General features: G+C 42.2%; 1 pseudogene; it reads right to left on the reverse strand.

The window, feature by feature from the left end:
- Positions 1-2,847: 2,847 nt before the first annotated feature.
- On the reverse strand, positions 2,848-3,634 carry LOC138505157 (transcription factor Dp-1 pseudogene; annotated as a pseudogene).
- Between the last annotated feature and the right edge of the window lie 8,672 nt (positions 3,635-12,306).

Below are 12,306 nucleotides of genomic sequence, written 5' to 3' on the forward strand. Positions count from 1 at the left end.
GGTTGAACACTTGCTGCTTCGATCTGTGTGTCATCTGCAGGTTCGTATCCCAGCAAGGCCAACTCCACCTTTCATCCTTCTGAGGTTGATAAAGGAGTATGAACTTCAATTAGGTGATAGTATATGTTCTATGCAAAACGCTTTGGCAAAAGTGCTATATAATAACTCATCATTATCACAAAATAGCACCTGTTTGTAACCTTACTTTTGTTATATTAGGGTGGCAAGTCGAGCTCTAAATTAAGATAACATAATTTTGCATTGACTTTTCCCAAAATGCTGTCCTAATAAATGTATTAGATTAGAAATGTATTTTGCCAACTGGAACTTTTGGGGAAATATTGTTATATAAAACACAAACCATAGCTGTTTTTTAACTACTCCCAATTTCCAAGTTACTTTCATGAAACAGCCCTACCGCAAAAACAGTGGTACAGATTTGCAAACAATGAAAAGCAAGTTCAGCATTATACACTGTTAACATTCTATTTGCTGGTTTGGTGTATATCTGTGCAGTAGATTAAACAAAGATGTGGTGTCTTTTTTCCCCAGAAAACGTTGATATAACTTCCATGATGCATTACTACACTGAGGGGCTGATTCATGGAATTATTTGCGCTTGGAATGGAGCACAAATCCCTGTTTTTCGGTGCAAAAATTCCATGAATCAGCCCCCGAGACTTTTCAGAAATGAAAGGCCAACAGGTTTTTCTCCATCCAAGTGATTCCTGGGAGAATCCTGTGGGAAGCCTCAAAAGAAAAGGGCTTCAAATAATATTTGATGGAGGGAAAGGGGTGCCTTCACATTCAGATGGAGGTGGGGTGGAGGAAAGAGGACCAGATGGGTAGTTGGCGTGTTTGGGGTGGGCTGAAGAGCCTACTTTGAGGCAGATTGTGAAGACAGGGACTAGTAAAAAAGGGGGAATGGACCATTGTTCATGGCCAAATGCTTTAACTGTGTTCATGCAACAAGGACATTGGGTGTGGCCAAATGCTGTGGCCACTTTCTATGGCTTGTGCAATCTGGTTAGTTAACGGGGAAAGGGACATGGGTCTCAGTGAAAGACAAGACACACTTTTGGACTAATTGGAACATCATGGACATTTGACTTTGCCGAAGGCCATTGCCAGTGGGCCATAGTGAAGATATAGCATAACAAAACCCTTGAAACACTGTGAAAAAACATCAGTTCAGACAGAGTTAAGATGATTCGATTTCTAGCAACAAAACCCTGTTAATTTTGTGGGTGAGGGAAGTTAACATTAAGTTGTATATATTTGCTCTTTCTGCTTGTCTAATTAACAACAGCAGTTTTTGCTCTATTTTGATTATTATTTTTTTTAATGTCTGCAATCAATATTTATTTGGAGGGATTGGATAGCGAAATATGTCTTGCAAAAAGCATGTTAGGGCACACTACGACATTTGTACCTTTGTGGGTATACAGGTTATTTACATATCTGATCCCATATACAGCAAGTTCACTAAGGGGAATGTCGACCACTTGTGGAGTGGGCGGGTCATTACCATATAGGTAGCAGCATTGCTTAGAGCCTCGCTCTTAAATAGAGTATGATACCCTAGTCTCAAAGAAGATCTAATCCAGATGTGCTGATGGTTATAGACCACTGAAGAAGAATTCTTGAAAGATTCCCTCACTGAAATAGATGCCATAACACACGCCTTTCAACAATCAAATTTCACATTATCCTAACATTTTTCAGGCACGCTTTGATGCATCCAGCAGCATGCATGTCACCCGTTACCTTGGGTAAACCTATGACACAAACTCTCTAGCAAATCTTCAACATAAATGGAACCCGGATTGATGACCCAAAAATAAAGTTTGGCTTGTTCAGCAGGATGTTTGTTAAAAACATGCATAACATTTTGTTTCTGTTCATGTTGTTTAATGATAGACTTATGAGCATGTAAGCAGCATTATTATAAAATGTTTCCAAAGTCTGACTGCAATAAATCATTCCAAACCTTAAAGACATCTCCTTATAGCAGCACCAGCAGGGCAGTGCATTATTTCCCAGAAAGAAAACTCATACGTCCAAAAAAACACTGAAAAGAACATACAAAACTGATTGAATCACAATGTTAAGTTTAACCTGTGGGAGAATGCATTAACACTTCAGATGTATTGCCATGTACAAAGTAATCTCATCCTCATATACTTTTTATAGTTTTGTTAAACATTGCATGATTCAACAAACTACTTCTACAGTGACTTGGTACAATTAAATCAAATTAAATTAAAAACACATTTTAAACAGACAGCCCATGCAATGCACTTAGTTTTCCCCACAGAAGCATAGTGTTTACTTTTAAATAATTTGGATAAAGCTGTTTTTTAAGCAAATGTAGCAGTAGGTTTGAGGGGCAAAATTCTTATCTTTTACACACATATAAAAACACTAGCAACTTTAAACGAGGGATCAGATTTCCCACTGGTATTAAGAAAGACATTTACAAAACGTTAAAAAGAAAAGGTTATTGAGCCATCCCTTACTTTCATATCTGAGGTGCTATCTTGAAAAGCATACGCTTTCCAATATTTTTGGGGCTAGAACAAGTTCACTAAGAGTGCTTCCACAAATGAATTCCTGAATCTTGTGGACTTAGATATAACAAACAAAACCAAAAAGATATATAACTGATAATCATTCATCTTCATCATTTTCATTAAAGTCGTCTTCATCATAATCTTCATCATATTCCTTGCCCATCATGAGATACTGGTTATTTCAACTCTGGAGCCACTTGTATTGTTAGCCATTAGAGCTGGTTGCCAAAATGCTTTCTGCACTATTGGAAAAAGTACTATAGACTGAAGGAAATCATGGGAGATTTGAAGTTGATCCATAGTACATTGCATACACACTGCTGATCGACCTATCCCGAGCCAATTTAGTTACATCAGGCTGAAGAGCGTTGGACACAAAACTCCTTGCAGTTTTTAAATCTTCTGCAGAACAGCTTCCACATTCCATCCCGAAAGCCATTTGCATGTGCTTTAATAGTTCTATTTCACAGTGGATTTCAAAATGACTGTCAACATTAAAAAGGTATTCAAGCTTGTCATTGACTCCTGCAGCAGTCTATTACCATCTTTTTGCTGGTGTTTTTACATGTCAAATGCATGAAAGGCAATTCGCTGCAGAATATGTTATTGTAACTGAGATTGTTTTTGCTCTACGTTGCTCAAGTCTTCTTTGCCTCTCATCCTCCAAAGTTTTACATTCTTGAGCAGAATAAAAAGGCAGACCAATCCATTGAATGTCTTTCTTTTCTTTAGCTATATGTATATTGCCATAAGCACATTGAAGGTATCCGAGACATACTGTCTTATGTTTTTCTGATCGTAGGCCTGCAACTCATTTGGTGAAGTATGGGTATCAATTGTACTGAACTTTGTTACCAACTCATCTGCTACATCATTGTATGTAGTTGTTCTTTCTTCCAAACCTCCATTTAGAAATATCTTACACCGTTACCATTTTCTTTCACCTTTTTTACTTTTTTTCCCAGCAGACTAAGTTGGATCTGACTCCTGGTTCTGTGACTCAAAATGTGTATAGGTGTTTGAGAACATCCTACGAGGATTGTATTTGGTGTTGAGGGCATTTAAGAGATACCGATCACCACAGATGATAGCACTATAATTCGTTTTTGTTGCACCAACATTATGAACATTGTTTATAATGGCATCTAACCATTCATTTTAATATTCACTAACTTGCATTGTGCAAATCTTATTCTCTCTTTAAGTACCATTTCATTACAATTATTCTTAAGCAGAGGTTTTACCATATGCATGCTGCCAATTCTCTGCATAATATCCCATTTCACGTTGTGTTTAATCAATGTTCAGATTAAAGATTGTGTGTCATCAAAAGTGCAAGAGTGGAAACATTGGAATGCAAATTGATGGCAGGATGTGGACTGATTTATTAATGTTAAAGGTTTTTTTTTTAATTAACAGGATCATGTAACATGTATTTGTTCTTGCTTTTTCTATATTCATTTTTAAGCCAATAAAACATTTTAATTAAAGAATTGTAAAAAAAAGGTGCAAAAATAGAAAAAGTGTCTTTCAAATGTATACAAAAATGTATATGTTACTTTACACATGGAAGTGGGAGAAAAGCATGGCTTTTGCATTGTGTAGCACATGTCACATCAAGGACACAAACTTAGCGCAGATCTGTTATCAGAATATAAGGCTTCGATGATTGCTTGCCATAGGAAACAGTAATTCTCTTGAGCCATCTGCCAGAGCAAGGCCTCTCATAAATTAGTAGATGAACTCATTAATCTATGCTAAATCCGACATAACACATCTTCATCTTAAAAACATAAAGTATGGAAAAATACATATAAATACATTAAATTAACTTGGTTTTCACTGTCTTTCTACATGCTATGGCTGAAAGCTGGTAGTGCATCTTCTGAATGTATGATTAGTGATAGGACAGTTAGGTTTGTGTGAAAAAGCAGAGGAATAGGGACAATACATGCTTTTAAAAACAATGCACATATTTTTAAAGGCCACTAGTTTTCTCACCGGCAGCTTTTGGACTTAGTAGCTTGTCTCTGTCACTTTGCTAATCATATTGTTTTATTCGGGACCTTGATCTATGCACCATCAGACTTAGTACTGTAATGTTTTGTTACATCAATTTATTCACTTCTAGATGCAAACAAAGGGTCTCATTACGAGTTTGGAGGTTGCCATGGTGCTATTGGCGCCATGGCTGCCTCCAAAATCATGTCCAGGTCCATGGTCTGTGAATGAGGAATTACCAGGTCATTCCAACCTTGGAGGAACCGGTAATTCCTCATTCACAAAACCAATCTGCATTCTCATTTGAGCCCCCATAGGGCACAATGGGAATGGGGATGGAGTTAATAACGGGCCTGTTAATGCAGGGTCCGTTATTAGCTCCTTGGTCCCCTCGTGGGACCCAGAAAGGATGTTTGGTTTTACAGACGTCTGTTCCAGGTCCCGCGAGGGAACCTCATAATAGGTTTACCGGCACCGGCACCTTTACCCGTGCTGGTAAACCCATTCCGCAAGGGTCGTAATGAGGCCCAAAGATTGCTACACCCTTTCAAAATGATGCACATTATATAAGCAATCTGATCAGCTTGAATCAATCGTGTTACATATATTGTCCTGCACAGAAACAAACTCACATGAAGCCGCTATTCGAAAGTACACCTGCAAATCCACATTTACTTTGGCATGGCATTTTAACTAAAAACTAAGGATGTGTCCGTTTCAGGATGTCAGTAACTGAAAAGCCATCCAACTGTCCAAAATGCCATACCTTGACCCTCACACAATAAACAAAAACTCAAAAGGGTGGAAGGAATGTCTTTTAACTTGCTGTTGACAAAAGTGGTCAAAACTAAAAGTATAAGGATGACTTATTTTAAAAGTATTCTGTAAGGTAAAGACCTTTGGATCCAGAGGGTGGTCCCATTCCACTGGATTCTTAAAGTTGATGATGAAAATGTCTCTTCAGTTAACAGTTCCTTTGTGTCTTAATTGGACTCACAAAGTTCTTGTTTAAGCAAAACATTCTGTAATAGTCTTTCTGTAGTATTCCTTGTAACTTTGCAGATTGCCAGTATGCTCCGCTTGCAGGAATCTGTACAATTTCTACTGCCTGGTGTACTTGTCTGCCAGGACTTTTCTTATGATTTTTCAGATCATCTGGTATATTCCCCTGCAAGGAATCTTTGTAAAAGTTCCGCTGCCTGTTGTACTCACCTACCAGGAATATTCTTATGATTTTTCAGATCACCTGGTGTACTCCACTGCCAGGAATCCTTGTACAATTTCAGCTACCTGGTGTCCTTGCCTGCTAGGACTTTTTATGTGCTTCACATTTCTTTGGATATATCACAATAGCATATACCATGAGGTGCTTGGTATATCAGTCTATGATTTGCTCCAATATTTCCCCCATACTGGCATTGCATGTATCTGTACTTGATTGGGTTTTGCCTTTGTACTTTCCCGTCTGCATTCAAACATTCTTCTTATTGGGTGTTGAATTTGTATTTTGCCTTGACTGCATTCAAACATACTTCGGTTTGTTTCTGCATCAGCAAATCTATACCATTTGAACATTCATTGGCATGCTTTTGAAATGTCACAGGGTCTGCTTTGGGCAGACTCACAGGTTCCTTCCAGTGTCTTCGATCTTGCTTGTGCTTCTGCAGTGTGATTTCTTCACCCGCTTTCACTTTGGAGTGTGCAGACGTTCTTCCAGTATCCTGCATGGCTCAGCGGTCACAAGTGTGCTTTCCCTCTCGACCTGGCGTCGAGAACGCTGTCTTTGCGAGTGGCCTACCCTGCAAAACCTCATGTGTGGCTCCCAATGTCTCCACAGCCATTCTTGCTCACATTCAATGTTTGTCCTCTTGTCCTGCAAGACCTGCCTGTGTGCCGTCATGTTTGTGAGCCTGAGTATTGGTTTGAAAGTCTTCTCCTACACTGCTCGATGCTGTAGTGTGGTTGCCATCCTTAAATGTCCCACACACTGAAGGCTTGGAAAAACAAATAGCCTACATGTTGTACTTCGAGCTCCTGTCCCTTTGCACAAACTCTCTCATCCTCCTTCTCTTCTCAGTACCTGGGTTGTTATGGGAGTTGAAGTCCATGGATGTCATTGGACTTTTAAATCATAGATGTTTTTTTCTCAGAGATTTTGCGTAAAAGCACATTAGAAACAAAATGTGTTATGTGTGAGTTGTGGGTTTTTGGGTCAAAGGTGGGGAGCCTGACCAGAGTGACAATAGGCCATCAAGAATTCAGGTATTAGGAGGTCTTCCTCATGGGAAAGTGGGGAACACTGGGTTTCATCCAATGAAATCATGACATCTCTCCAGTAATTGTCTCCTCTCATGAGATCCTCCCTCATATAGCCGGCAAAAGGGTTAGGATCAGGTAGCGGCTGCCGTCCCCATGCCACTTGGGAGGAGGTCACGACCGGGGGATATTCTATTCTATACTATTATTCTATTAAATTCTTGTAAAGCACCAGAAAATAGAGAGGGGAGGCAACACAGTTACAGCAGTGATATAGTCTGAGTCCAGGGATAAGGAAGGAATCCGTTACGACTCCATTAGATTCATCACACATCCCTTTCATTCCATTTCCTTCCCTCCTGTTCTAACTTGCACACACAATTATTGATTTCATTCAACGCCAATCTCACTTCTGCTACATGCTTGGCCAGCTATGTATGTTTTTCTTCACAAGTCACTATTGTACACATTTAATTTCACTTGGGTTTTTTAAACCGAACTGTATTTATGCACCTGCAGCTATGCTAGTATGTGCATGGCCTAAGTAAATGTAACCTCCCTCTACTCACTTCCCAACTCTAAATGTTAATGTACAATGTTACTGCACCTACTGCAAAAATTCTTTATCTCATAAATTCTCTAACGTTCCCTCCTTTTCTGCGGATGACACTGATCAAAACATGGGGACTCTGCAAACTGATAACTTTTATAGCTACAAATCAAGCACCACATTTACAAGTATTTTCTTGGTTTCTATGGTTGTCAATCTAGCTGCATTGTCATGTATCTTTACTGTAAATGCCACTAACCATGGTATAATAATAAATATAGACACATCTAGAGTTAACAATTAATTCTCTGTCTACTGCAACTCCTTCCATGCATCTATATCTTAATTTGCCAAACTCAGGTCATTCACTGTGATATATTCCTTTTGAATATTCAACGTGATTGTATGTGTTTTCTTATGTTTCAGGAGATATACCATGTTAGGATCCATAGGAAATGTGTTTCTTTTGAATAACACTAGTTTTGCACTCTTCCTTCCCATAAATCATCATCTACTTAGAAAATGTTAGCCCTTCAACCATTATCACAGTGTCCTAAGGTACTGTTATAAAGAATATACTGTACTTCAATGGCCTTACTACAAATGATCCATGACTCAAGTGTGTGGCTGTATAATTCTCTACACATGTACTAACCAATCACCTATGCTTGATTCATTTGGCGTGCACTAATACATTACGGTTTTGGATTACTAATCGACATCTCACATCCTTTCACAACCCCTTGATCTTCCTGTAATCCACATAGAGCATTTTTGCATTAGGTGTGAATGGTTTTCCAGGGCATAAGTAATTTTGCTCCTTGAACTTCACAAAAGTATCTTATTTGGGCATTCTGTACAAACCCATCTCCCATGTCTGAAATACCACCATGTTTATGTATTTATCATTCTGCCAGAAACCTACATTATGTACAATTTCCATTCACTCTATATCTATGTAAAGGGGAATCACACTTCCCATTTCAATTGCGTTTTTTTCTTGTAATGGTTCCATTTCCTGTTGTGTTATCCAAGACATCATTTGTCAGATGATGTCAGATGATACAAAATACCAGGGAATGTGACCCTGTATTAAATGAGATATTCCGTCTTGAATTTCTCTTAAAACTTTTTGAATACCACTTTCATTTGGGAGTCACACATTTCATCATATCCTGCAATAGCAATTCATCACAGCCAGCAATAGCACATCCAGCCTGACCATCCCACTTATATTATGCACTAAAAGCGTTGACTGATCATTCAGGGTTACAACAGTTTGATTAAAAATCTGAACCAATTCTTCTGTTCCATTTTAGGGGCCGATTCATGGAATAATTGTGCGCTGAAATTGGTGGCACAAGCGAGAAAAATCCAGAACATGCGTGCGTTCGCGCACAAGTGATTCATGGAAGTCTGTGCGCATGTTTTTCCTGGGAGCTGTTCCAAATCCTCGCCTACCTTACACGTCACTGCGACATCCCAAACGCTGTGCGCGACGCCGACAGCGAAAGAGCACAACATGTAGCGCACACACCAAAAAGGGGGTGGAACACGCGGAATGGCGAACAATGCATGAAAATGAGGGTGTAACTGGGGAAGTACTGTACCTGTAATGTGAACAAAACAAACATGAGTACACAGGTCAGCAGTACATAACCCGCACACACATAGACATCACTACATCAACAGCCGACACATGAAGCAGACATGTCCCACACAACTCAAATTCCGGCATGCATCCAGTGGCATTGATATGCAATGGCATCCCGAAAGCAGAAATGGCTGCATGTAAATTGAGAAGCCTACACATGTACTGAATGTAGTATATCACCTCCATCACACACCACCTCTGGCAGACACATATCACAGGCAGAAATGACAGATGGCAACAAAGAGATGGCACGTAGCATAAGCATGTTTAAACAGCCAAATGGCCACAGCTGCAAGTGAATCAAAACACACCATGACACACGTAATATGCAGGTAGACATGCATCACTAAATCATCATCACCAATATGGCTTCATTGATCTGCAGCTCGGCCCGTACCAGGTGTCATGGGCCCTGAAGACATAGTGAATGTCCCGAGCAAAGCGAGGGCCTTCAACGAGGTATGAGGGACCATAACACCCAGTATGGTCTGTGCTGCCGGTCCATGGAGCTTCTAGAACACTCTTCAGGGCCTGATTCAGCACTTTGTGCAATGGATGTGCGAAAAAACATGATTCAGTGTGTCAAATCACCACGCCCAGGCTCCACTAATATTGCTAAGTGGGCCTGGGCGTACTCATAGTGCAAGACAGTGAACCTTCAGGAGTGTGCCGATTTAACAGAATGGGTGCAATGCTGGAATCACAGCAGCAATTTCATAAAATAACGACATATTATTTAACAAAAATGTTGCTGATAACACATGTGTAATAAACACTTTCACACACACCTAAGTAAGTAGCTGCAATGTTGCACTACACAGCGTTGAAGCTGCTTACATATGTGTATGTGAAAGTGTTCAAATGCACCCATGTTCATATACACCCGTATACCAGTTAGTATAGCCTGCAGATTGACCATTCAACTTTGCTAAACACTCGCTAGGGTGTTCCAATACAGAGTACATGTGTCACGGGATGCACCTGTGCTAGTGCGCTTCATAACAGTGAAGGGAGAAAATCTGAACATACATGCCAGGTCACTTTGACATTGCAGCAGTGAGTCGGCATGTAGAACGGTGTAACATGGCTCAGAAGTGGCTGGGTGCAGTGCAGTAAATGTGTACGTTACCAACAATCTACAACAACAAGTACGTTTTGATGTCAATCACTTAACATGACGGCAGTGTAAGGGCAAGTTCAGCCATCATGTGCAATGTGCATGCACTGGGTTGCATGGCTACAGTTAACCTGCCCCCTTAGTGTAAATGCAGCGAGGCATTGCATGGTAATGAAAGGTTGACCAGAGAACTGTGTATTGGCAGACAGTTTTTGGCTAGCATCAATTGCATCATCTCAGTCAACTGACACCACAGCAGATGAGAATGGGACAGTAAGCAGGACACATGATGAACCGTCAGTAGTACACCCATTCATGCAGAAGGCACTGCACCAGTTGAACAGAGTCAGGGGGCCTGCAAAGAGGGAGGCCTGTGCCACACACAGACAATAACACCCTAAATATGCTATGATACGTATGTAATCCGGGACACGTACTGCAATGATCATCCTGCCAAGGACACATAGGGGCGTGCATGGAATGCACATGGAGCATGAATGTGCACTCATGTCCCTGGGGAGCATCTGCCATCTGCACAGTCCGAGTGAGACACCCTGCATCAAGGACAAAGGATGTACCCCACAGTATGTGTCTGGCTGGTTCACAGGGGGAAGTGTGCATGTACACAGGAGCGTGGAACAGGCCATTGCAGTAGTCCAACATGTTACCCACCAGTGCCATGGTGAAATTGAGATGCAGGGGGTTTGAGGGGCAAGGAAGCATGCCTGCATGGAGTACCCGCATGCAGGCTGAACACATGTGCACGTCAGTCATGCGATGACATATTCCGAGTGCTGAGTGGAAAGACAACACAGGCTACATGCAGGCAGGTCAGTGAGCTGGAACATGGCCCAGAGGGGCAGCTGGGTGACTAGCATTTGAGTAGGGTGCATGTGTAGTGATGAGGACAGTCCCTGTCTGCTTCACATGTCCAGCATGCATCACAACAGGCACGCATTAGTGAAGCATTGCATGACTCGCACATGAGAACCATGTACACACAGCATGTAGTGGCAGTCAAGCACAACACATCACACAAGCAAACAACACATGGGCTGGACAAGCAACACAACAACACTCACCAGACGGAGCATCATTATCCTGCATCTCTCCCACTCCTTCGATCAATTGTGCTGGGATGAACTCTGCAGCAATCTCCTCGTGCGGAGTGAGTTCTTCCTCCTCAGGTGGTGGACCACTGCCAGTCACCAGTCATGGCATAATTGGAGGCATGCTTTTGCTTAGTACAGTGTCAGAGGTCATCCCAATGCTTTTTGCAGTCCTGAGCTGTGTGCACCTGATATCTGAATGCACTAACACCATCTGCAACATGCTGCCAGTGTGCCCAATGCTGGGCAGGCACAGTATGGCAATTTGGGCCCACTAGCATATTGCGTTCGTAGCCCACAAGGAAGTCCGGTTCCTGCTTGTTGAAAGCCTTCTTCCTCGACGTGCCGGAGGCCGGAGCCGTGTATTGGGTCCCACAGGCGCAACCTTCCTCCTCTTGGGCAGTGGTACAGACCTTGACTGTCAAATGCCACCCTGGTCAGTAGGGACAGTGGCGCTGGTGGACCGGACCAAGGGAGTGGCTGGTGGAATCAGGACAGAAGCCCTGACTTGCCATCAGTGGCTGCTGGGTGCTGTTGCCAGGATTCATCGCATCAACTGCTGCAGTGGCACAGTGACCGAGACTGTCCTGGCTGGCAGACTCAAAGCCCGGGTGGTGTTGGCTGCATCTGTCTGTGCAGTTGCCACCACCCGGCTGCTTGGGGCAGCAGATGACAACACTGCCCCAGGGACATGTGCCTCGGTCTGAGCATTCCTGCGTGCAAATTGCTTGTGCCTCCTGACCACCTCGAATTCAGCCTGGGAGTCCTCAGGTGCCAACACATCATACGCTGGCTGACCCAGAGCCTGGGTGGTGGTTGCCACAGCTGCACCTGCAGCTACCGCTACCGTTGGCCCCGTGACAGTAGATGAAACTGACTGCCGGGTCACATGGGCGACAGTGTCGGATGCAACATCTGCATCTCCCGGAGTCAGCAAATGGATGCAGAGTGGCGGCGGGCAGAGAAGGCACGGCTCACCATGGTCAGGGCAGAGAACTCCATGGGGTGGGCATTGAGCCGGGTACAGTTTCCCGAGGAGACTCGCA

The sequence above is a fragment of the Ambystoma mexicanum genome, chromosome 11, assembly GCF_040938575.1.
Source record: "Ambystoma mexicanum isolate Mex_15411 chromosome 11, UKY_AmexF1_1, whole genome shotgun sequence".
In the NCBI taxonomy this organism is placed as follows: domain Eukaryota; kingdom Metazoa; phylum Chordata; class Amphibia; order Caudata; family Ambystomatidae; genus Ambystoma; species Ambystoma mexicanum.